The 27,877-nt window shown below is 41.1% G+C and overlaps 1 long non-coding RNA gene across 1 annotated transcript in view; it reads right to left on the bottom strand.

Annotated features, from left to right (window-relative positions):
* LOC143964300 (uncharacterized) overlaps positions 1-23,171 on the bottom strand; it is a 158,521-nt gene extending 135,350 nt beyond the window's left edge. Inside the window, exon 1 of the long non-coding RNA XR_013271118.1 lies at positions 22,635-23,171. This is a non-coding gene — a long non-coding RNA (uncharacterized LOC143964300). The remainder of the gene's footprint in view (positions 1-22,634) is intronic.
* Between the last annotated feature and the right edge of the window lie 4,706 nt (positions 23,172-27,877).

The following is a 27,877-nucleotide window of genomic DNA, read 5'->3' on the forward strand; positions in this document are numbered from 1 at the left end:
TATCTGCAGATGAAGTTGCTGATATAACTGGGTGCAATGTTGTGGATGGCCTTGTATGTTGTGGTTAGCATTTTGAATTTTATACGGTGGGGTAGGGGGAGCCAGTGAAGGGATTGGCAGAGAGGGGCAGCAGTCACAGATCGATTGGTGTGGTATATTAATCTAGCAGCAGCATTCATAATAGACTGAAGTGGGGATAGCCTGCGTAAGGGTAGGCCATTAAGGAGGAAGTTGCAGTAGTCAAGGCGGGAAATAATTAAGGAGTGAATAAGTTGCTTTGGAAGGGTCAAATTCTGGAGATGTTGTGGAGGTTAAGGTGGCAGGATTTAGCCAGTGATTGTGGGGCTGAAGGAGAGGTCAGAGTCAAGCATTACACCCAGCACCCTGGCATGTGTGGTGGGACCAATGGTTGTGCTGTTGATCTTAATGGTAAAGTCATGGCGGGGGACCGGGAAGGAGGAAATATTACAAGCTCAGTTTTAGAAAGATTGAGTTTGAGAAAGTACCGAGATGTCATTCAGTAAGTTTGAGATCTGAGAGGAGATCGAGGGGTGTAGTGGTGGTATTGGAAGACATGGGAGGTTATCAACTGGCCCAGGGAAGAGGTATAGAGCAAGAATAGAAGGGGCCCAAGGACAGAGCCTTGGGGTACCCCAACAGAGAGAGGAAGAGGAGTGGAGGAGATGGAGTTGTAAGTGACACTGAAAGTGCGCTGAGATAGGTAGGAGGAGAACCAGGATAAAGCAGAATCACAGAGGCCAAGGGAGTGGAGTTTGCTGAGGAGGAGCAGGTGGTCAACTGTCTGGAAGGCAGCAGAGAGGTCTAATGCCGTGCACACACATCTGGACTTTTCAACGGACTAGGTCCGACTGACTAGGTCCAACAGTCTTCCCGATGGACTTTCGGTCGAGGTCCGATGGACTTTCCGAACAAGCTGACTTGCGTACACACAAATGGACTTTCTGGCAGACTAGGTCTGACGGACTTCCCGACAGACTTTCAAGATGAACGGACTTGCCTGTCTGTTCATTTTGAACGTGACTCCAGGTACGACGGGACTAGAAAGGGAAGTCAATCCTGCAGATTTCATCGGCGAGATTGACACCTTGCGAGCCCCGTCACCTGGTATAGATTTTAAGGGGAACCCCTACGCCAAAAAAACGGCATGGGGGTCCCCCCAAAGTCCATACCAGACCCTTATGAGAGCATGCAGCCCGGCCGGTCAGGAAAGAGGGTGGGGAAAAGCGAGCGCCCCCTCTCCTGAACCGTACCAGGCCGCATGCCCTCAACATGGGGGGGTGGGTGCTTTGGGGAAGGGAGGCGCCTTGCGGCCCCCCCACCCCAAAACACCTGGTCCCCATGTTAATGAGGACAAGGGCCCCTTCCTGACAACCTTGGCCATTGGTTGTCGAGGTCTACGGTGGGGGGCTTATCGGAATCCGGGAGCCCCCTTTAATAAGCCCACACACGATCAAATTGTCCAAAGGATTCTGGACCACCGGACCAAGTCTGCTAGAAAGTCAGATTGCGTGTACGCAGCATTAGAGTATGAGTATGGAGTAATGCCCATTGGTTTTAGCAGTTAGTAGGTCATTGGTGAGTTTTAGTAGGGCAGTTTCATTAGAATGTTGTGGACTGAAGTCGGACTGTAGGGGGTCGAGAAGGTTGTTGTCCATGAGGTAGCGACTTATTTGGTCATTATTTGGTCATGGACAAGGCGTTCGATGAGCTTGGAGGCAAATGGGAGCAGGGAGATGGGTCTTAAGTTATTCAAACAGGTGGGGGGTCTAGTGAGGGTTTTTTAAGTATAGGGGTAACCAGTGTATGTTTGAGCAGGGAAGGAAAGGTGCCGGAGGAGAGGGAGAGGGAGAGGTTGAAGATGTGGGTTAGGGAGCTTAAGATAGAGTGGGAAGGTGGTCGCAGTAATTGGGAGGGGACAGGGTCCAGGGGACAGGTGGTGAGGTGGGCCATGGAGACGAGTTTATCAACTTCATCGGTGGTAACTGGGCAGAAGGAGGAGAGTACTGAGTTTGGTGTTGGACCTGATGTGTTGGGTAGGGGAGGAAGTTGAATGCTGGATATCTCCTTGCGAATGGTGTCGATTCTGCTTTTGAAATGATTGGCAATATGTTGAGCGGTAAGCAAGTTGGTGGGTGGGTGGGTGCAGTGGAGGGTGAAGTAAAGAATTAAGGCTAGAAAAGAGTTGATGAGGTTTGGATGAGAGGGTTTTGATGAGAATGTTGCAGTAGGTTTGTTTAGCAGTGTGGAGGCAGGAGTTGTATTTGAGGAGGGCAGATTTGTAGAGGGTAAAGTCTTGCAGCAAAATGTATAAAACAGGTATCAATTGAGCTCGTATCACTTAAAGGAGATCTATCATCACAGCAAACACTTGCATTTTATAACATCAGCATTGTAAAAGCAATACAAACAATGGTAACATTTGACAATCCAATATAACCTTACTTGAAAAATCTCCTTTCATGTTGAGTGTTGCCTATCTGCTGGCCCTCTATTTCCACAACTTCCTGGATTCCCTACAAATCTTGCAGCTGTTCCGCTGCTCATTCACTCACTTTCAATTTCCAAGGACTACCTATTCCATGGTACCTTGCTGCACACTTAAAAAATACTTATGTCTTTTGTCTCTTGACTAATAATACACTCTAATATTTATTTTAAGATAAAACCTGTCTCATCTCCCCATCATACACACTGCCCAGCCACTGTACAATATATGTTGCTATGATTTCTCAAATAAAACACTCCAGTATTTCTTTCTAGATAAAACCTGCCTTGTCCCTCTCTTACACATTGTGGCTTTGCTAAGTCGCTTACATACTGTCCAGTCATTGTACAATGTTTGTGATTTTTGCCACATTAATTTCTATTTGGAGATAAAGCATGCCTTATCTCTAATTCATATATTGGGGCCTAACCAAGCTGTCCAAACGCTCCAATATCTATGAAACTGAACACTATTTGTGACTATTGTTTCTCAGATAATACACTCTATTTTTTAATGCAAGGTAAAACCAGCCTTGTCTGTTTCTATTTGCTCTCTGTTCAAGTGTTCACATACTGTACTGATGCCAGCCAATTACTACTAAACACATACCTGAAGTCTATATTTTCAATATTTTTAAATAATAATAAATGGCTGTGAGGAGATGGGAGTAGTTTTGGGAAATGTGGGGTTGTGGTTTTGATGTATTTTTGTGCAATCTGTTTTGACATTTTATTAAAATTTTATGAATACAGTGTGACACAGTGAAAAAGAAGCCTGCATGCTATACTATTAAAATGTTTTGTCATTGTCTAATTTGTATGAAGGTGAGGGCTTTAGCATTATTTTGTTAAGCGTAAACTTTCATATTGATTTTAGATCTGTTGTGGCTGGTAATTCCACCATTTAATTTAGATCTGATACTGCTTGATTAAAAAAAAAATCAGGTGCAGCAGCCAAATCTACTTAGAAAATACTTATTTTTAAGTAAGATTAGATCTAATTGGCGTGCTACTGCTATATTTAACCACGTCCCGACCGGCGCACGCCGATGTACGTCGGCAGAATGGCATGGACAGGCAAATGGGCGTGCCTGTACATCCCTTTAAATTTACCGCTGTGCCGGTCGGGACCTCCCTGAGTCGAATCGCGGGTCCCACGGACTCGATTGCCATGGGGATACCCGCGATTGTCTCATGGGGAGGAAGAACGGGGAGATGCTAATGTAAACAAGCATCTCCCCGTTCTGCCTAGTGACAGTGTCACTGATCTCTGCTCCCTGTCATAAAGTATTTAACCCTTTGGGAGTATCCAACCAAGACGGAAGTTCTTATAGCAGTGGTGCAAAAATATTTGACTTTTAGACTTGTGGGAAAATCATTCAGCCAATCACACAAGCAGGAAATGACATTTCTGAGAATATTTTGTACCCCCAACTCTAGGTTGCATTGAATTTTAGAGAAAAAAACATCTACTGCAGATTGAAAAGTAAAGGTAATTTCTTAAAACATTTAATTACAATATGGGTTGTGTGGGTTGTATATGTGATGCTATTTGTTTTCTATTCACATTATTTTATTTTTTTACAGTCGTGATCTTATGCTTTAAGTTCAGGTTTCGGGAATTTCGAACAGGATTCAGCAAACCTATCGTGAATCAAAGAGATTCACCCAGCCCAAGTGCTCAGTATAAACATACATGTTTAGCTAAATGGAGAGAGGAGGTGGAGGGGAGTCTTGGCAGACAGCAACATGAGATTATCACTCAGTCTGGTTGAAAACAAGCAGCTGTCACATCTATGGTTGGCTTTAGAGGGGAACAAATATGATGTGCTAGAATGAAGCCTAATCTTGTTTTATAACCTCTTCTTTATACCTACATGACATTTGTCAATTTTAGAAGTGTTTTTTTCCCACATTAAATCCTGTATACCATTTTCTTGTTTTAACGTTCATATTAGCCTGTATTTAAAAGAGACAATTTTTTTTTTTTCAGAATCATACTTACCTAGGTTAATGCAGCAACAGTCCCCTGCTGGATCTATCACTGAGAACTGAGTAATCAAACACTGCCAGTCGCTCTGTTCTCAGGGCTTTCGTGAGCAGAGAGCTGCTGACTGTCAGTCACCGCTGTCTGCTCTGCCCCCTCCTCGCTCACTAGAGAGCTGCTCTGTGGATGGGGCAGGAGCGGCTGGCTCAGGCTCTCAGTGGCTCGCTGAAAAGCTGAGCCGGGTGCTGGTCCAGGCACGTGGGTGGACCCCAACTTCATTGTCACAATCTTGCCCAAGCCTGGACCAGCTCTGTAACATCAGCCCACTGTCTGCTGAAAATGTGCAGAATGTACTGCATCCACAGGAGCTTTGGCTGTACTTCTGCTTTAACATTCCTCTATTTATTCTAATTTATATTCTATTATTTAATTCCGATCGCGTGTACGCAGCATTTATTTATTTCTACTGGGCAGCACAGTGGTGTAGTGATTAGCACTCTCACCTAGCAGTAAAAAGGGTCAATGGTTCAAATCCCAACCACACCACAACTCTACCTGCCTGGAGTTTGCATCTTCTCTCTGTGCCTGCGTGGGTTTCCTCTGGGTACTCTGGTTTCCTCCCACACTCCAAAAGACATGCTGGCAGGTTGTCTTCTGTCCAAAATTGGCCCTAGTATATGAATGGGGACCTTGGATTGTGAGCTCCTTGAGGGTAGAGACCGATGTGAGTGTGCAATGTACAGGGATAGGGACAATTGTAGACACTCACTCAGGTTGGACTGGTGTCTTTATTCAACCTTACTAACTATAACTATCTAACATTCCATTTTCTTGTTTTAACCTTTACATTCCTTTTCTTTAAACTTACAGATTTTTTGGTTGTTGTTCAGTTCAAAAAAATATTTCAGATGAGAGCAACAGGCCAGCCCAGGCCTTTGGAAACAGCACTTTGTCAATAAAGTTTTTTTTAAAGTCCTTTTCTTGTCTTGTGGAAGCAAAAAAAAAAAAAACTTCCAGCTAACAGACATGGGGGGAGGGGGGGGGGTATTTACGAAAGGCAGCAAATCCACTTTGCACTGCAAGTGCACTTGGAAGTGCAGTCGCTGTAAATCTAAGGGGTAGATCTGAAATGAGTGGAAGCTCTGCAGATTTTATCATCCAATCATGTGCAAGCTAAAATGCTGTTTTTTATTTTCCTTGCATGTCCCCCTCAGATCTACAGCGGCTGCACTTCCAAGTGCACTTGTAGTGCAAAATGGATTTGCCTTTCATTTGCCAGAAATAGCCCCCATAGTACCTTTAAGTGATATTAACCCTCAAGGTCTGGTTCACACTAGTGAGATTTCAGATGTGATTTGAGTCACACAGAATTACATGACAATGGAAATCACATTGTTTTCAATGGTGCCCATTTGCATCAATTTAGCACAGCATGGTGTGATGTTGGAAAAGGGCCCTGTACTAAAGTGCGATTGCAGTTTGATTTTGGCTCTATATAATTCAATGGAAATGCACCAAGAAAATGCACCTATATATTTGACACATTTTTGATGCAATTTCAGTGTTTTTCCCCCTGTCACACATGCTTACCATTGGGTAAAACCAAAAACACAGAGACATGGAAATTGCATCAAAAATGCATCAAAAATCACAGTAAAAACACAACCTATTGACACTACACAACTGCTCTGAAAATTGGATCTAATCGCAGCTGCAGTAGTGTAAACCTAGTCTAAGTCCATTCAGCACTTGACTTAATTGCTTATTGAGTATGCGGCTTCTTTAATACTTTTTTTAAGCTTTAAACTAATGCCATTAAAATAAATATGTGATATATACAGTATCTCACAAAAGTGATTACACCCCTCACATTTTTGTAAATATTTTATTATATCTTTTCATGTGACAACACTGAAGAAATTACACTTTGCTACAATGTAAGTAAGTAAACAAGTAGTGAGTGTACAGCATGGGTTCTCAACCTGCGGCCACTCCAGCTGTTGCAGAACTACAGGTCCCATCATGCCTTTGGGAGTCATGCTTGTCAGCTTTGCAATGTCTCATGGGACTTGTAGTTTTGCAACAGCTGGAGGGCCACAGGTTGAGCACCCATGGTGTACAGCTTGTATAACAGTGTAAATTTACTGTCCCCTGGAAATAACTCAACACACAGCCATTCATTTCTAAACCGCTGGCAACAAAAGTGAGTACACCCCTAAGTGAAAATATTCAAATTGGGCACAAAGTGTCAATATTTTGTGTGGCCACCATTATTTTCCAGCACTGCCTTAACCCTCTTGGGCATGGAGTTCACCAGAGCTGCACAGGTTGCCACTGAAGTCCTCTTCCACTCCTCCATGATGACATCACAGAGCTGGTGGATGTTGGAGACCTTGCGCTCCTCCACCTTCCATTTGAGGATGCCCCACAGATGCTCAATAGGGTTTAGGTCTGGAGCCAGTCCATTACATTTACCCTCAGCTTCTTTAGCAAGGCAGTGGTTGTCTTTGAGGTGTGTTTGGGGTTGTTATTATGTTGGAATACTGCCCTGCGGCCCAGTTTCCAAAGGGAGGGGATAATGCTTTGCTTCAATATGTCACAGTACATGTTGGCATTCATGATTCCAGGGCTGGACTGGGACTAAAATTTGGCTCTGGACTTCATGCAGGCCAGCCCACTTTAATTGGTATTTAGACAGGACAGGGTGGTATACGGACAGGCTGGGGTGGTATGCAGACAGGCTAGGATGGTATACGGACAGGCTAGGATGGTATACGGACAGGCTAGGGTGTTATACAGACAGGCTAGGGTGGTAAGCGCACAGGCCAGGGTGGTATACAGACAGGCCAGGATGGTATACGGATAGGCTAGGGTTGTATACGGACAGGCTAGGATGGTATATGGACAGGTTAGGGTGGTATACCGGCAGGCCCGGGTGGTATACGGACAGGCTAGGATCAAATCTGGGAATTTCCACTACAGAGACCCCCAGATCTCCTCAGTCCAGGCTGGAAAATGTGGCAACCCTCGGTGAAACAGGGGGAGCAATCACAGGAAAGATGCCATGTGCCTGTGTCTCTCCCTCTCTGCAGTCAATGATGCACAGCAGCAATTATGCACAGGGAGGCAGCACACAGTGAGTAACACTTTGGACGCAGACCATTAGAGTCAGCACAGACAGGCGCTGTCCCTGAAACTGGTCCACTGAGCCATCAGTCCACAGTGAAACTCCAGGTAGTCCCGATGGCCAGTACATGCCTGCATGGTTCCCTCAATGAACTGTAGCTCCCCAGTGCTGGCAGCACTTATGCAGCCCCAGACCATGACACTCCCACCACAATGCTTGACTGTAGGCAAGACACACTTGTCTTTGTACTCCTCACCTGGTTGCCACCACACACTCTTGACACCATCTGAACCATCTGATCCTCTGGATCATCGCTGATCACTGCTTCATAAACAGACACCATAATAAAATATTTACAAAAATGCGAGGGTGTACTCACTTTTGTGAGATACCGTCATAGGCATGCCCAGGGGGTGTGCCAGGTTTGCCTAGGCACACCCTAATCATTATGTGTAGTGCCTATTGCTCCTACTTCACGGGTTTCATCCCACCTTGGTCCCCCCACTCTGCAGTGATGCTGGCTTCCCTCCTCTCCTCTCCCCCTGGCTGCTGTGGGGGGTGTTTCAGGTTTAATAGTGGGTGAAGGGGCTAGTAAATATGTAATTTGCCGGGCCCTTCCTTTTCTAAATGAACACAGTGAACACATTCGCTCACTGTTTCCTTTTATAACTGAAGAATAGTAAACTGTGTTTAATATGCTTCAGTTTTTAAATTAAAAGGAAGCCACAGAGCACTTCCCATTCATTTACTGTCCAGTGCAGCTGAGGCTGCAGAGAAAGGTGTGTGTGTTTGAGCTTTGGGGTACACACCCTAATGCAATAGCCTGCACACACCTATGGATACTATATATATATGTGTGTGTGTGTGTGTGTGTGTGTGTGTGTGTGTGTGTGTGTGTGTGTGTCTGTGTGTCTGTGTGTCTGTGTGTCTGTGTGTGTGTGTGTGTAAAGATACAATAATAATACAAACAGATGAATGGTCTCTAGTTTGGTAATTATATGCCAGCAAGGATAGTTTGGGATGCCCTTGCACTAAGAGATTCAGAGCAGACGTTACAAAAGATTGCTCATTAATATCATGATAATTATGCACTTAATTGGTACTATAAACAAACAGTATCAAGGTATATATAGTTCTAAATATACCTCATAAAATAAAAGTTGTACAAAGCTGTGAAGCTTTATTCCCCTTATAATTGAGAGGACCCCCCCCCCCCCTCATTCCTTCCCATATATCTCTATTCCATACTCCTATTCTTATTCATAGTCCAGTTTTTAATTCACCTTAATAATTGCATTCAGATATGTGTGATCTGTAGAGAATCACACAGTTCAGTAATAGATTTGATTGATTTTTCTTTTTTGCATATTGGACAAATGTTCATGTATATTTTCAGGCAGACCAGGGTTTTGCAATCTGGCCACTCTCCTTGATTTGCAAATCAATTTGCTCATTAAAAATGATCATTCCCATCACCAGTGCTCACACAGACAGGTTAGCACCCAATTTAGTTAACAGATCAGTGTTTTAAAATAAATTGTATTCTGATCAGGAGTATAAGTGTGAAAACAGATGTGCTAAGTTAGCAAAAATAACTAACTGCTTGGCTATTCAGTTTAATCAAAAAAAGTCACAATTTGCTGATTTGTAAAAGTGTTTGCTCTTCACTACTTATTATTAGCCTGTTTCTCCCCTTTTCTGTCCTTTTTTAGTCCTTGCTAGAACTATCACTTTCCTCCTCACTTACACATCTCTGTCTTTAACTTATTCCTTCATTCCAATAGTAATTAATATTGTTCCTTTTGTCTCTCCTTTTTTCTCTCCCCTTTCTGGTGTGTTTTCTCTCTCTTTCTCTCTATTTTTTCTCTCTTTCTGTCCCAACTACCTCTCATTCTCCCTTTATTTTTCTTTCTTTCTTTCTTTCTTTCTTTCTTTCTTTCTTTCTTTCTTTCTTTCGCTTTCTTTTTCTTTCTTACTTTCTTTCTTTCCCCTCTCATCTATTTCTCTCTGTCTCTCTCCTTATCCTTGGGTTAAAGCTTTGTGAATTGAGCCTATGGGGGTTATTTACTAAAGGTAAATCCACTTTGCACTGCAAGTGCACTTGGAAGTAAAGTCGCTGTAGATCCGAGGGGGACATGCGAGGAAAATAAAAAACAGCATTTTAGCTTGCACGTGATTGGATGATAAAATCAGCAGAGCTTCCACTCATTTCAGATCTACCCCTCAGATTTAGAGCAACTGCACTTTCAAGTGCACTTGGAGTGAAAAGTGGATTTGCCTTTCTAAATAATCTCCTATGTATCTATATATAAGCTTATATATTTTCTTTCTTTTATTCACCCACATTTAATGATTCTCCTGGAAATTTTTTATTTTTTTGCTAGTACAGGAGCTGATGTGCACAGGTCACAGCAGCTCTATGGCCCCTACATTCTGCAATTGTTCATTGGTCATTTAATAAAAAAATCACCTGACAACAATATTTGTCTGTCTTCTTGAAATGTAAGGTTATCCAATAACTGCCAGTTTATGGACAATTTTGTGATTATTTTTAACACAAAACAAAATGATTATTGTAAAAAGTTTGAGAAACATTGATGGTATTGGGCAAAAAACATCTTATTTTTTTCCCCATTCTCAGTCTACTATATACCTTTCTGATATACACTTTTATCATCCACCTATAAAACCATTTTTGTTTGGATGGAAGATGTGTCCAGGTATGTGACCAACTGACCATTGAGGTTTGCCGACTCTCCAGTTATCTGCACATTGTGGGTAACTGATTGGGGTAGCTGGATTACTCATCTTCCCTACTCATCATGCTCTTTGATGTTGTAGTACTGGCTTGCAGGATCAGTTGGGGTTCTGCAAAGTCTATCTGCCGACAAGCTGGAAAATGGGGTCGTCTACTCCTGACAATTGCTTAACCTTGTGCAATTACAAATATTCTGCAGTTTTCAGCCACAACTGAACAATCAAACTTTGAGCATAGACTTGTGAAAGACCAGGAGAGAAAGTAATAGTGTAAGGGCGACTGCTATCAGTCTAATATAAGAAGAACTAGCCCCAATATTCCTTCGTGGAATCGATAGAAAAGTGGGTCTTCTATAACCTACCTACTGGCTAAATGCACTGCGCGACAATTCCACAGCTGACCTGCGACAAAAATGACGAAAAAAAGGAGTACCACTGACTGCTGCTATTTCTGCACCAGTATAAACTAGGATGTGTTAGACCACCGATTTATACAGATATATTGTCCTATAACATACTACAGCAATATGGGGTAGACAGTAAACTAAAATCAATTACATCGAGGTAACAGGTAACAAAAGAAAGAAGAGAATTATATATATTACAAAAGATATATAGATAGATAGATAGATAGATAGATAGATAGATAGATAGATGTAGTAGTATTATTATATAATGTAAGTATATACTGTACATATATATAGTACTCAATGGGGTTTATTTAGTAAAGCTGAAAAGTGTAAAATCAGGCTCACTTCTGCATAGAAACCAATGAGCTTCCAGGTTTTAATACAAACCCTCAATTGAACAAGCTGTGGGTAGAAGCTCATTGGATTCTATGCAGAAGTGAGCCTGCACTTTTCAGCTATAGTAAATAAACCCCATTGCGTACTTAAAAGTGGGGTATGCCTGTATATATATATATATATATATATATATATATATATATATATAGATAGATAGATAGATAGATAGATAGATAGATACAAAGACATGCTTGTGAGTTAATTGGCTCATGTCTAAATTGTCCCTAGTATGTGTGTGTATGCATGTGAGATATGGACCTTAGATTGTAAGCTCCTTGAGGGCAGGAATTAATGTGAATATATAATATGTAAAGCACTGGGTAAATTGTATAACCAATATAAGTACCTGAAATCATAAAACAGAGAGAGAGAGAGAGAGAGAGAGAGAGAATTTTTTTATTACAGGTATTTATATAACTCTGTACATATTGTATATCACACAAGTCCCTGCCCTCAAGGAGATTACAACCTAAGGCCCCCCATTTCACATACACACACACACTGGGACCTGATAGACATGGGCCAATTAACCTAATAACACCTGTCTTATTAAATATATATATATATATAGAGAGAGAGAGAGAGAGAGAGAGAGAAAAATGAACGATAGATAGATAGATAGATAGATAGATAGATAGATAGATGTAGTAGTATTATTATATAATGTAAGTATATAGTATATACTGTACATATATATATATATATATATATATATATATATATATATATATACTGTATGTAATGGTCTATACCTTGCAGTCTGTATGGTTTTATAAAATTGATAGATATTGACATGACTCTCTCTTTATTGAATACATCAATGTAATTGACTTCAATTCTCTTATTAATACAGCTGAGTCTATAAAATACATGTTAAATACATAACTCTGAAAGCAGATGCAGGAACAAAGCCAAGATTTTGCTAAAGGAAAGATAAACACATTGTAAATGTAATTTTCGTTTTCCTGTTTGATTAAACATTTGAAATAATCTTTCTCACAACTAACAGTGTAACAAAATGATTGAAGATTTTAACAGTAACAACATAGACACAAAATAACCAGCCCATAAAAGCAGCCTTTTAATGGAGTTTTTGAAGTATTGAGGGAAAAAAATCAGGATCCCAGGAGAAAACATAAAGGGCTTATTGACAGTCCCAGCAACAAAAATGTGTTTTCTTAATAAAGTAGCATTGATTGCACTTTTAAATAGCCGCTTTCATTAGGAAAGGCTGGTTTGTTTAACAATCAGCTGAGCTGGAATAAGAGGTATTGTGTTTCCATAAATTGTATTGTAGATTTGGTTAGTGTAGGCTGTCAGGAGATGAAGCATTTTGCTAAATAATAAGTGCTAAGTACCTTGTATAAATGCATGTAGTGTTTATTCACCGTCAGGTACTGAGCAGAATGTGGGGGACCTTGTGAATTGTGTGCAAGGAGGGTCCTTCAGCCAGCAGGTGCTGCAGGCAACACAAGTGTGTTAATGGGAGGTTAGGCTGAGAGACACACATATGCATCAAGCCTTTTGTTCTTCATTTCAGGCCAACTCCATTTAAATGAATGTCTTATACCTTAAAGAAGCTCCCTTAATTGGCAAGGAATTAACAAAAAAAAATCTCAAACTGAACTATTCACTTCAGTGCTGACAAAGAGGCCGCCCTATCCTATGTAAGAGCCAGGATGAATCTGGTGTCCCCAGGGACCAAGCAGGGACACCTAGGACTGTGTGTGTATACTTATATCATATACAGCAGATCATACAAAACGTTATCATCACTTCCCACAAACCGATAAACTCTCCACAACTTATTATAGAATTCCATAGCATTTCCTCAAACCATTCTCTGCCCTCTTATTTCTATTTCTCCTTCATTCTCTCTCTCTTTCTGTCTCTCTCTGCCTCTCTACCATTGAAATTCCTTTTCTCTCTCTTCTCTTTCCCATCCATTCCTCCCCTTTCCTCTCGACCCCTTTCTTTTTCTTTCTTTTGGTCCCTATTTATCTCCCCTTTCTTTGACTCTCTCTTCCTCTCTTCCCCTCTCTCTCCATGTCTCTACCTTTTGTTTTCTCTTTTTTTTCTCCTTCTCTCGTTCAATCTTTCTCTGTCCTCTCTCTCTCTCTCCCTCTATTGCCTCTTTTGTTCTTTATTAATATCATCTCTCTCCCTCTTTTTTTTTTCTTTCCTTCTCTCTCACTCCTTTATATATCCCTCTCCATCTTTTCCTCTCCTCTCTCTCCATCCCTCTCTCTTTTCTTTCACTCTCTCCCATTTACCCCTCCCCCGCCCCCCTCTCCTTCTTTCCTTCTCTCTTTTTGTGCCTTGTTTTTCTTTCTTTCTCACACTCTCTCCTCCTTTGTTTTACTTTCATTTCTCCCTCTCTCTATCCATCTTTCTTGCTCTCCTTCTCTCTCTCCCTTTTTATTGTGTTTGCCCTTCCTCCTTTCCTCCTCTCTTTCTCCCATGTATTCTCTCTCTCTATACATCGCTCGCTATCTATCTATCTACATATATATATATATATTATAATATAATACAGACTATATTAATGCATGTATACTCTCTCTCTCTCTCTCCTTCTCTCTCTCTCTTCCCTTCTCTATTTTCTCTCTCTCCTCTCTTCTCTCTCTCCTCTCTTCTCTCCTCTCTTCTCATCTCATTCTCTCTCTCTCTCTCTCTCTCTATATATATATATATATATATATATACAGACTATATTAATGCATGTATACTCTCTCTCTTCTCATGTCTCTCTCTCTCTCTCTCTCTCTCTCTCTCTTCTCTCTAGCTCTCTCTTCTTCTTTTCTCATCTCTCTTTTTCTCTTCTTTCTCTCTCCTCTCTTATCTCTCTCTCTTCTCTCTCACTCCTCTCCTCTCTCTAGCTCTCTCTTCTTCATTTCTCATCTCTCTTTTTCTCTTCTCTCTCTCTCTCTCTCTCTCTCTCTCTCTATATATATATATATATATTATATTACAATACAGGCTATAATAGAATGCCTGTATACTCTCTCGCTCTCTCTCTTCTCTCTCACTCCTCTCCTCTCTCTATCTCTCACTTCTTTTCTCTTCTCTCTCTCTTTCGCTTCTTTCTCTCTCCTCTCCTCTCTCTCTCTCTGTATATATATTTTATATTACAATACAGGCTATAATATAATGTCTGTATACTCTCTCGCTCTCTCTCTCTCTCTTCTCTCTCACTGATCTCCTCTCTCTAGCTCTCTATTCTTTCTTTCTGTTCTCGCTTGCTCTTTCTCTTCTTTATGTTCTCTCTCTTGCTCTCCTCTCTCCTCGCTCTCTTTTCTCTCCTCTTTCTCTTCTCTCTCACGCTCTTTTTTCTCCTCTCTCTATCTCTCCCCGTCTCTTCTCTCGTTCTCTCTCTCCCTCTATCTCTCTCTTATATCCCATTGCTCCTCTCTCTCTCTCTTCTCTCTTGTTATCTCCTCTCCCTCCCTGTCTATTTCTCTCTCTCTCTCTTTCTCCCTCTCTGATATATATATATATATATATATATATATATATATATATATATATATATATATATATATATATATATATATATATATATACATCCCGATCAGGTAGAGGTCTGGTGATCGGAAGGGAGTCTACACGGAACCGTACTCTCAGGACCAGCACTGACAGGGTTAATGCCCCCCCCCCCCCCCCACACACACACACACACACACACAAAATTTTGGTTTAACCCCTTCACCGCGGACACAAAGTCTGCTGAACTGGTCGGTCCTGGGATGGTCAGGGCTGGTCCTTTCCCTGGCACTGCCAGTTCTATTAACGGTCTAGGATGCTGGCATTGATCTCGGCTATTATTAGCACATTGCACATCAAGCTACAAGCAAGCATGGGTATGTCGCCCACATAGACAGGGGCGGGCTGCCTGTCATATATAAGTGTATGGGGTTGCAGTGATTGCAGTATAAGGGTGGCCGCATGGAGTATGCATTGTGTTCCATACAACATCCAGCAACACACATCGTCATGGGTGTCATTCCTCCTCTACAAAATGGCTGCTGTCTGCAAAATGGAATTTTCAGTCCACATGATTGTCTTCCAGGGTGACAACGACCCTCACCCTCCGCCTGATCCCGGTGTATTGGTGTCATGTGCAGGCTGCAGACATGTCATTACCCCCCCAGGCACACCTTTTTACCATCCCCGGGCTATAACGCCGCATTTTCCATCAATAATCATTCTGTTCTGGCTTGCAAACCATACGAGCATGGCAGAAACTATTCCCAATCACCTTCTGCTGCATGATCGGTCTGCCTATTGTTACCGATACCGAACAATCGTGCCTGCTAATTATCGTTCCAGGGAATAAAGAGATGTAGTACACAAACTGACCGGTGGGGGTAGCAGAGAGCACGCTGCCATTTTCACTGGGACCTGGCAAAGCTTGCATAGGTGGAAGGGAAAATCATGCACATTCTATAGAGAGCAAGGAGGACTGAGATGTGTGGACACCTATTGGTCCTTTATTAATGTTGGGATACAGTAGATCTCACAGAATGCAATATTCTGCCATAATGGGATACATAACAATATATGATAAGAATCTTCTGTCTCAAGAGTGGTAGTCTCCTTGACAAACACTGAGAGCATACAATCAAATCCCAAAATATACAATAAAACACATGATCTCCATATCTCACATAAGGCACTCATTAGAAAACCTGGGGTATGTGTCCTGGGTGCCAGGGTCTGGCAATGCCCCTGGCCATCACCCTTATCTGTAGTTGCCTGTTTGCACGGTCAAGCCTATGCCAAGAAAATCATACAAACTAAATAGTCTGCATTTGTGTTTAAAAATAAAATAAAAATAATAAGCAGTTAGTGTACAGTACATCAAAATGTGTAATAGTCACATTATCTTTGTATTGTTCTAAAGGATGTATATAGAACCATGTCTGGGTACATCTTTTTTCTGCCATATTTGTCGAAGCAAAAGTGGCAGCATGCCCCCCTAGTTGTTATCGCATAGAGACATTTTATCATACTTTTAACCCTCTATAGTAAATTGCAATTAATTGTAACTGGCAATGGACAAATTAAACTACAACTATGCAGCTATATCAGTGTAATGCAACTTACACATCTGGGCACTGTTGTATATGGTTGTAAGAAAATACTGACTGGGTGTTTTAAAGACACTGGGGTCCATTTACAAAAGGCAGATAGGCTGTGCACTCTGAAGGTGCAGTTGTTCCAAAGCTTAGTAAATGAGTGGAATCTCTGCTGACTCCCATCATCCAATCACGTGCAAACAAAAATACTGTTTATTTTAATTGGATATGATTGGGTATTATTTGTAAACTGACGCTTTAGCTCATTTACAAAGCCCTGGAGCAATTGCACTGGCAGAGTGCAACTGCATTTGTAAAGTGCACAGACTATTTGTTTTTTTTTTGTTTTTAGGCTGCAGTGCTTAAGTGTAACATTACATGTACAAATCTGTGTGTGTCCGTGTGTGTGTCTGTTTGTTTGTGTCTGTTTGTTTGTGTGTGTGTGTCTGTGTGTGTCTGTTTGTGTGTGTGTCTGTTTGTGTGTGTCTGTGTGTGTGTCTATTAGTGTGTTTGTCTATGTGTGTGTGTGTGCCTATGCGTGTGTATGTGTGTGTGTCTGTTTCTGTATCTGTGTGTGTGTGTGTCTATGTGTGTGTGTGTGTGTGTGTGTGTGTGTGTCTATATGTGTGTGCCTATGTGTGTGCATGTGTGTCTGTTTCTGTATCTGTGTGTGTCTCTGTATCTGTGTGTGTGTGTCTGTGTGTGTCTCTGCATCTGGCAGAGTGCAACTGCATTTGTAAAGCGCACAGACTATTTGTTTTTTGTTTTTTTGTTTTTTTAGGCTGCTGCAGTGCTTAAGTGTAACATTACATGTACAAATCTGTGTGTGTCCGTGTGTGTGTGTCTTTGTGTGTGTGTGTGTGTGTGTCTGTTTGTGTGTGTCTGTGTGTGTGTCTATGTGTGTGTTTGTCTATGTGTGCCTATGTGTGTGCGTGTCTGTTTCTGTATCTGTGTGTGTCTATGTGTGTGTGTGTGTGTGTGTGTCTGTGTGTGTGTCTATATGTGTGTGTGTCTATGTGTGTGTGCCTATGTGTGTGTGTGTGTGTCTGTTTCTGTATCTGTGTGTGTGTCTCTGTATCTGTGTGTGTGTGTGTGTGTGTGTGTGTCTGCATCTGTGTGTGCCTGTGTGTATCTCTGTATCTGTGTGTGTGTGTCTGTGTGTGTCTTTGCGTCTGTGTGTGTGTCTTTGTGTGAGTGTCTATGTGTGTGTGTGTTTTGTGGCTGATAACATATTAGATTTACTTAAGGCCTGATCATGCAGCACACTGTAACGTTACAATTTTCAGCAGTGTATTTACTTCAGAACTGCTTAAACAATATCTCAACATTGTTGCCAAGATCCATTTAACAGTTACACGATTGTCGTATCTAAATAAGTTTAAGTAAATTTAGAATAGCTAAATGTAAGTATTTGCTTGTGTGGTGTTTGTGTGTGTATTTAGATAAATATGTTAACAAGATGATCAGCACAATATGAATAGCCCCGTGCAAGCAAATCTGCAACAAAAAAAGGAGAGAGAGAAAGAAACACAAAAAGTAGAGAGAGAAAAGCAAAAAGGAGAGAGAGAGAGAAAGAAGGAAGGAAGAAAAAAAGATAAATAATGGTAGAGAGAGTGGGAAAATTAGTAAAAAAGAAAAGGAAGATAAAAAAGAGAGCTAGAAAGGACAAGATAAAAGGGAAAGAAGGAGAACATAGAGAAAAAGAAAGAAAGATAACGTGTGAGGAGAGAAGCAAGAGGGATAAGGTGTGTTAGAGAGAAAAGGGACAGAATACACGAGAGAAAGGGGCTGAAAAGAGAAAGAAAGAAAAAAAGAAAGAGAAATAGAATAGGCGAGAGTGATAGAGAAAAGAAAGTAAAACAAAGGAAGAGACAGAAAGAAAGAAAAAAAATGGGACAAAAAAAAAAGAGAGAGGAGAGGGAAAGGAGGAGAGAGAAGCATGGGAAAGGAGAGAGAATACATGGCAGAAGAGAGAGAGAATGAAAAGTGGAGAGAGGAAGAACGAGGAATATGGAAAGAGAGCAGAAGAAAAGGGGTAGAGGGAGAAAGAAAGAAAGAAAGAAAGAAAGAAAGAATAAATGGTAGAACAAGTGGGAAAGGAAGAGAAAAAAGAGAGCTACAAAAAAATGGGTAGAGGGAGAGAGAGAAGGAGAAATAGAGCAAAAAAGGATAGAGAAAGAAGAAAAAATGAGGAGTGATAGAAGGATAGCAGGGGAAGGAGAGAGACATTGATATATATGAGGAAATACCATTCTATAAATACATAGATATTATTTTATAAAGGTAATCAGAATAGTGATATACTAGATAATAAGAACTAATAATCTCAATAAGGGACAATGATGTCACACCAGAGGTTTTCATGCTATCTCACACATTTCCCATGGAAAAGCTTCGCTCCATAATCACAGGGTGGCCAGTGATGAGATGCTCGGGCATGCACCGTGTATTGTTTATGATGATCACAAACATGGCAAGTTGTGCTGTGCCCACCATGTGCCATCATTGCTCCCTTACATTGTGTACTATGGGATCCGAGCATTTGGTGGATGTGATTGCCACATTGGCAGGATAGAGTGGCATTGCACATCAGCCATGCCTGGTGTTGGAGCATGTCTCTCTATGACACTGGGGATGGAGGAAGGGGGATATAAAACACACATATTGCTATGAAATCTCTCCATCATGACACAACATGGCCAGGATTCTCAGCGTTGCTAGGCAACAGGCTATGCACAACCAGAATGGAGCAGAGAGGATTGTGAGTTATCATGCAAGAGGGATCTACATATTCAAATCTTCCTCAGATGACCAATTAATCGGAGCCTGGCTCCAGCGAGCACGGCATGGGTTAAACCGTCTCCGGGCTCGGTGACCGCAGGGAAGCTCACCTTATCTATTTGTCGGCCTTTTATTTCACATATGACAGCTGATAGCTGCACTTATTTCCACGGTTCTGCAAAAGAGCTGCCCATCCACTGATCCCACACTGATTTCTATTGTCACCATTTTATAGTTTTACATTTGAAAATCCTCCATGTTACTGTTTAGGGTTATAGTTAGACATTGTCTGTGCTACATTGTATACACCTGATTGTGTTACATTGTAAAATCTGAATGTGTTATATTATATAAATATGAAAATGTTCCATTGTACAAGGCTGTTACATTGTGTAAATCTGATTGTACACAGTGTATACATCTGAAGTGTATAAATCTGAATGTGTGGCATTGTATAAATCTGAATCTGTTACATTGTCTAAATCTGATTGTGTGACATTGTATAAATCAGAATTTGTGGCATTGCAGAAATCTGATTGTACACAGTGTATAAATCTGATAGTGTAACTTTATATAAATCTTATAGTGTGACATTTCATAAATCTGAATGTTTGGCATTGTATAACTCTAATTGTGTGACATTGTATAAATCTGATTGTGTGCATTGTATAAATCTGAATCTGTTACATTGTATAAATCTAATGGTGGGACATTGCAAAAATCAGAATGTGTGGCATTGTATAAATCTGATTGTGTTACATTGTATAAATCTGGTGGTGTGACATTGTATAAATCTGATTGTACACAGTTTAAAAATCTGATAGTGTAACTTTATATAAATCTTATAGTGTGATATTTCATAAATCTGATTGTGTGAAATTCTATACATCTGATGGTGTAACATTGTATAGGCATACCCCACTTTTAAGTACACAATGGGTATTATTTACTAAAGCTGGAAAGTGCAAAATCAGGCTCACTTCTGCATAGAAACCAATCAGCTTCTAACCCCATCTTGTTCAATTAAGCTTTGGTAATAAAATCTGGAAGCTGATTGGTTTCTATGCAGAAGTGAGTCTGATTTTGCCCTTTCCAGCTTTAGTAAATAAACCCCATTGTGTACTTAAAAGTGGGGTATGCCTGTATAAATCTGATTGTGTAGCATTGTATACATCTAATGGTGTAGCATTGTATAAATCTGATTGTGTAACATTGTATAAATCTGATAGTGTAACATTGTATAAATCTGATTGTGTAACATTGTATAAATCTGATTGTGTGGCATTGTATAAATCTGATTGTGTGACATTGTATAAATCTGATTGTGTGACATTGTATAAATCTGAGTATTGAGTATTCTTATTATATACATCACCTTGTGAAACATGTTATGGCCCCTGTGGTATGTAATCCTTAGAGCACATTTATGAATAAACAAAGATCAAATGTTGTTAAAATATTAAAGAACAGTTTGCTGTAAGAAAGGCAGTGCCAATGCAATTACTGTAACACGTGCAATGACTGGCAACATGTATGTGAGCTGTCATCTAAGTCCTCTTATGATCTACTACTGTGCAGGATTTATAGCAGATTATGACATTCCAATAGGTATTGTGGTCACTTCAGGGTCATCCATGCCCCAGTGATAGCAGTACAGACAAGTAAAATGCTGATGAACCACAAAGCCCAGCTACATTGGGGTTGACTTACTAAAAGCTAATAGTCTGTTCCCTTTGCAAAAGAAGTTGCACTTCAGAATGGATTTATCCCCAGAGCTTAGTGAATGAGATAAAGCTCTGGTTGTAACATAAAGGATGTATCCTTTAACCAATCAGGTGCCAGCAAAAATACAGTGTTGTTCTTTTCCTTTCATGTGATTGGGTATCTTTGCAAAGTGAAGCTTCATCACATTTACAAACCTCTGGAGAAAATTACCTTTTAAAATGCAATTTCCCTTTGCTAGTTTCCTTTGGTAATTTTGCCTCTATGTAGCACCATAGCCTTATGGGGTTGATTTACTAAGGGCAGATAGGCTGTTCACTTTGCAAGGGAATTTTTCCATTGCTTAGTGAATGAGTTGAAGTTTTGCTGACTTTTATCACCCAATTAAGTGCAAGCAAAAATACCTTTTTAAAAAAATAGTCCTTGCATGTGATTGGGTGTTCTTTGAAAGTTGAATTTTCAGCGCATTCACCAAACTAGGGGGGAATTCCCTTGCAGAGTGTAAATTCCATTGCACAGTAAACAGCCTTTATACCCTTAGTGAACCAGCCCCAGTGTCTCAAAGGAGCCAAAATTATGAAAGTTGAATTGTGAATGTGTTTAAACTTTTTTAGATAGTGTTGAGTTTCTAATACACTGAGGGGGTTATCTACTAAAACTGGGGCATGCAAAATCTGGTGCAACACCGCATAGAAACCAATCAGCTTCCAGTTTTTTTTTTTTTGTTTTTTTTATGGCTAATGCTTAATTGAGCAAGCTGAAGTCAGAAACTGGTTGGTTACCATGCACAGCTGTACCTCTTTTGCCCTCTCCGGTTTTAGTAAATAAACCCCTGAGTGTGGAAAAAGGGATGCAGAAATCATTTAAGGCAAGGAAATTTAGATCCTGAGTGACACTACAAGTCCCAGCACACACTGACAGAGTCTAGCAATGACCTATGCTACAGTATCACTAGCAGCTGGAAACAGGTGTGTGATTGGGTATTCTTTGCAAGGTGAATTTTCAGCACATTCACCCAGCTAAGGGAAAATTCCCTTGCAAAATTAAAATTACCATAAAGTTTATTTGCCCTATGAGTCTAAGGTCACTTCCTACTCATAACACCAACTTCAAAAGGTTTGTAGGGGGTCACCCTATCCCCTCCCACCTCAGACATTCCAAGTCAAAAGTTTTCACATCCATGGAAATATTTACACCCTAATAGATTAAATAAAGTGATAAGTCTAAGGTCACTTCCTACTCATAACCCCAACCTCAAAAGGTTTGTAGGGGGTCACCCTATCCCCTCCCACCTCAGACATTCCAATTCAAAAGTTTTCTCTTCCATGGAAATATTTGCACCCTAATAGATTAAATAAAATGATAAGTCTAAGGTCACTTCCTACTCATAACCCCAACCTCAAAAGGTTTGTAGGGGGGTCACCCTATCCCCTCCCACCTCAGACATTCCAAGTCAAAAGTTTTCTCTTCCATGGAAATATTTGCAACCTAATAGTTTAAATACAAGAGTCTAAGGTCACTTCTTATTCATAACACCAACTCCAAAAGGTTTGTAGGGGGTCACCCTATCCCCTCCCACCTCAGACATTCCAAGCCAAAAGGTTTCTCTTCCATGGAAATATTTGCACCCTAATAGATTAAATACAATTATGAGCCTAAGGTCACTTCCTACTCATAACACCAACTTCAAAAGGTTTGTAGGGGGTCACCCTATCCCCTCCCACCTCAGACATTCCAAGTCAAAAGTTTTCACATCCATGGAAATATTTGCACCCTAATAGATTCAATAAAAAAAAAATCAAGGAATTAAAAAAAAAAAAAGAGAAAGTACATAACTGTATAACAAGTAATAATAAAATATTGCCACTTACCTGCCTTTCTATGATAAGTTCCTGGTATGGGTTCCATAGCATGGAGTCATAGTACACTTCCAACTATGTCACCCTGATGGCCAATTTAGGGGATGTGTCCTCCTGTGTCCAGGAGACATTTAAACATGGAAGAGTGGAATGCTGCAGCTAGCAGTGTGATGATGCCTCCTCCAACCACTGATGGATAAGTTGGACAGATATCTAATACAGTGAAATATGTATGCAAGAAGGGAGTTATCAGAGGGCTAATTCTAAGAAGGAAGATTGTAAGAGTTTGCAGTCAGACAGCTTTACTGTGCCAAGTACAGAAGTAGGAATAAAGAGCAATTGTTAGAGGGAACAAAGGAACTGGGAGGAAAAGGGGCTCAGATTCCTGGGCAAAGTCTGCAAACTTGCACTTGAACTTGAATCTAGGTCTATGTCTGCCACCCTGCAGAATAAATGGGATCTGTCCCGCCAGCACACATTAAATCATGTCAGCTCTCTTGGCCATTGACTGCTGTTGCTAAGAGAATGATCAGAGTAAATGGAGACTTTCACACAACTGAGTGTGCCAGGACATCAAAATGTCCAGATGCATTCTATTTATTTATTTCCTCTTTTCAACACTTTTTTTTTTCACTCTTTCCCTCTCCTTTATTTCTTTGACTGTTCCAAGGTTGAGTTAACCCACTCCATGCCTTATTAGCTTGCAGAGCCGGAGGCCACTGGGGACTTTCCCCTTACAGAAGGCCTGTCTCCTGAGGGCTCTTGTCATGACTAATGTTGTGCTTTGGAGGGCAGGGATTGTCTGGGTTTGGGGATCCCTCAGCACTGGAGAGTTTTCTCACAGTCTGCCCACCAGACAGGATTCTCTTCACGTCCCCAGTTTGCTATTCAGCACTTAATTAAACGCTAATGGCAGCTGTGGATGAGGTCACCCGAGACAGCTTTTCTCACACATTTTTCATGCAAATCTGCCAAACTCAAAACAAATTTGAATAAAACGCCCTTTGTGCTGCCACTGTATGGACTGCCTTGTGTTTTTCCAAGGCCATTATGTGCGTCCCAACAGGCTCAGAAACTTTGCAACCAGAGAACGGGGCCTTGATTGTTACTAGCAACCTTCTTCCCTCAGGAAAGAAAATATTGTCTATCCTCCCAACTTTGTAATGCTTCAATACTATGGCTAATAACCAAAGGCATAAGGTAGCTGCCTTTAGAAATGTGCACTTTTCAGGCGATCATTCCTCAAAACGTAATTGTGAATGTTTAAACGCTTTAGCCCCCCGGAAGATTTGGCTGCTGAATGACCGGGCAATTTTTTGCGATTCGGCACTGCGTCGCTTTAACTGACAATTGCACTGTTGTGCGACACTGCACCCAAACGAAATTGACAACCTTGTTTTTCCCACAAATAGAGCTTTCTTTTAGTGGTGTTTGATCGCCTCTGCGTTTTTTATTTTTTGCGCTATAAACAAAAAAATAGCGATAATTTTGAAAAAAAAAACACAATGGAGGTTATTTACTAAAGGGAAATCCACTTGGCACTGTAAGTGCACTTAGAAGTAAAGTCGCTGTGGATCCGAGGGGGACAAGCAAGGAAAATAAAAAAGGCATTTTAGCTTGCACATGATTGGATGATAAAATCAGCAGAGCTTCCCCTTATTTCAGATCTTCCCCTCAGATTTAGAGCGACTGCACTTCCAAGTGCACTTGCAGTGCAAAGGGGATTTGCCTTTTGTAAATAACCCTCAATATTTTGTACTTTTTGCGATAATAAATATCCCCATTTTTTTTTTTAAAAAGCAATTTTTTTTCTCAGTTTAGGCTGATATGTATTCTTCTACATATTTTTGGTAATAAAAATCGAAATAAGCGTATATTGATTGGTTTGCGCAAAAGTTATAGCATCTACAAAATAGGGGATAGATTTATTGGATTTTTATTATTATATTTTTACTAGTATATAGTTACATAGTTATTAAGGTTGAATAAAGACACCAGTCCATCTGAGTGAGTGTCCACAATTGCCCCTATCCCTGTACATTGCACACTCACATCGGTCCCTACCCTCAAGGAGCCCACAATCCAAGGTCACCATTCATATACTAGGGCCAATTTTGGATAGAAGCCAATTAACCTACCTGCATGTCTTTAGAGTGTGCGAGGAAACTGGAGTACCCGGAGGAAACCCACACAGGCACAAGGAGAACATGCAAACTCCAGGCAGGTAGTGTCGTGGTTGGGATTTGAAAAAGTGACCCTTTTTACTGCTAGGTGAGAGTGCTGGTGCTGCCCGGTAATAGCAGCGATCTGCAATTTTTATTGGGACTGCGACATTATGGCGTCGCAGTCACTATCAGACACTTTTGACACATTTTTGGGACCATTGACAATTTATACAGCGATCAGTGCTATAAAAAACATCGGACACTTTTGACACATTTTTGGGACCATTGGTAATTTATACAGTGATCAGTGCTATAAAAAAGCACTGATTACTGTATAAATACTGTAAGATCATCCCTGTGGTTTTTATTTTTTGCGCTATAAACAAAAAAAGAGCAATAAGCGTTTATTGATTGGTTTGCGCAAAAGTTATAGCGTTTACAAAATAGGGGATAGTTTTATGGCATTTTTATTAATCATTTTTTTTTCTTTACTAGTAATGGGGGCAATCAGCGATTTTTATCATGACTCCGACATTATGGCGGACACATCGGACATTTTTGACACATTTTTGGGACCATTGTCATTTATACAGCAATCAGTGCTATACAAATGCACTGATTACTGTATAAATGTCACTGGCAGGGAAGGGGTTAACACTAGGGGGGCGATCAAGGGGTTGACTGTGTTCCCTCTCTTTGTTCTAACTGAAAGGGGGAGGGGACTGTCTAGGGGAGATGACAGATTGCTGTTCATACTTTGTATGAAAACACGATCAGTCTCTTCTCCCCTCAGAGGATCTCGGTGTGTCACGAGTGATCAAAGGAGCCCATCGATCATCGCGCCCACCGGGCACTCACATCGGCTCTGGGGGCGAGCAGCAGGCACACGCGCGCCCCTAGTGGCCACAGGGCGAAGTGACATAACATAACGTTGTTTCGCACAGCCGCGCCATTCTGCTACAGTAAAACTGCGGCGACTGGTTGGCAAGTGGTTAAAGGGTAACTCCACTTTCATGGTGGAAAAAAATAGCAAATAAAGAAAAAATTATATAGCGTATACAATTGCTACACAAGTTATATTGTAATTGAATGTTATTAAAGATTACCTTTCCTTTTCAATCTGCAGCCACTGAATTTTTCTGAAAATGCAATATGGCAAACTGGAGGTGTTCTGTACAAAGGATGTGTACAGAACACCCCCCAGAAACTTCATTTCCTGCTTGTGTGATTGGCTCACCGATTTTCCCAGAAGTCTGCACTAAGATACCAGTCAGATTTGAGGCATCACCTTTGTCAAATATGTCATTTTTTTGTGAGATACTCACAATAGGAAATCACATCTAAAGGGATGCAGACCCTGCGATTTTCCCCATTAGGGCCCTGTAGCTGCACAGCTGATTGATAATTATGAAACCACTCCCATTAGACTCACCCAGCACAAGAGCCCAGAGGAACAAACAGGGATTTCTTCAGAATAACAAAAGGTAATAATCTGCAACAAAGTTTGTTAAAATCTTTGCAATGTACATAGATAACCCAGGGGGGAATATTTTTTTCTCAACAAAATTGGGGTTACTCTTTAATAAAGCGATCCAGCAACCAACTGATATCACCAGACAAATCAGTCAGTAGAAGTGGAATTTTTCTTAAATTTTCTGCCCAACAAATTATTATGCCCTGTACACACGGTCGTTCCGATGGATTTTGGCTCAAACTTGTCTTGCATACACACAGTCGCACAAAGTTGTCGGAAAATCTGATCGTTCAGAACGCGGTGACGTAGAACACGTACGACGGGACTATAAAGATGCCAGTAGCCAATAGCTTTCGTCTCATAATTTATTCTGAGCATGCGTAGCACTTTGTTCGTCGGAATTGTCTACACACGATCGGAATTTAAAGGATCGGATTTTGTTGTCAGAAAATTTTAGACCCAGAACTCAAATTTTGTGTCTGAAATTCAGACGGTAAAAGTCCGATGGAGCCCACACACGATCGGAATTTCCGACAACACAGTCCGATCACGCATTTCCCGTCGGAAAAGCCATCTGTGTGTACAGGGCATTAGATGATTGTTTTGTCCATTGTGTATTAGGCTCGGTTCACACTGGAACCAGCTGCGGATCACACAGAAATGCTGTGCGTCCCAGTTCTCCGGTTCAAGGATGAATCTGCCTGAATTCGGCCCTGAACCAGAGCCAAAGATGTACAGCAGTGCACAGCCGCCCCACGGAGATATGTGAACTTGCTTCATAGAGAGCCGGTCATATTCTCCTGCTATGCAAATTGAATGCTGGGAAACCCTCATCTAATTCCCATAGGTGTGAACCCAGCCTTAGGCATTCGTGCCTTTTTGAACATTTTTGGTGTGTTACCACGGGTCCCATATAGGCAGTCTATTTATTTTACTTCAAAACTTTACCACACTGAATCGCATGGTGCTGCATGGGGGTGCCATTAACAATGACACTGTCACTTCCGCACGTCTTCTAAATGGCAGAGCATTTCTGTGCATGTCAGGAAAGAGTGCAATTTTGCACGTGTTCCTGACATGTATAGATGTGACCTTAAGCTGGCCATAGACGCTTTAAATCTCAGCCAATTCAACAAGGACCAGCCAAGATTCGAACCATGTATGGGCAGGCTGAATGTACCCAAGCTGATTTATTGATTAACTTGGGTACCCCCAGTCTGCCTGATGTTACATATGATTATGCTAGTGGCTCACCGCAGGGACAGCTTCCCCCACCAGGAGAACAAAATGGGTCCATGGGAGGGATTCCCCCATCAACACTGACTGTCAGTGGCGGCTGGTGCTCAAAATTTTTGGCGGGCACAAACAAACTGAAAAATTCTGAAAAAAAAAACATCAGTTGCAGCCTCACTGCACCATCCATCACAACCACTGTGCCATCAAACGCAGCCACTGTAACCATCTATTGCTGCCACTGTATCAACAAACCCAGCCACTGTGCCATAAAACTAAGCCAATGTGCCCATCAATTGCCACCACTGTACCATCAAACACAGCCACTGTGCCATATCAAATGCTCCCGCTGTTCCATCAAATGCTGCCACTGTGCCCCATCA

The sequence above is a fragment of the Lithobates pipiens genome, unplaced genomic scaffold (assembly GCF_037356315.1).
Source record: "Lithobates pipiens isolate NorthernLeopardFrog02 unplaced genomic scaffold, aLitPip1_a1.2 Scaffold_8, whole genome shotgun sequence".
Taxonomy (NCBI): domain Eukaryota; kingdom Metazoa; phylum Chordata; class Amphibia; order Anura; family Ranidae; genus Lithobates; species Lithobates pipiens.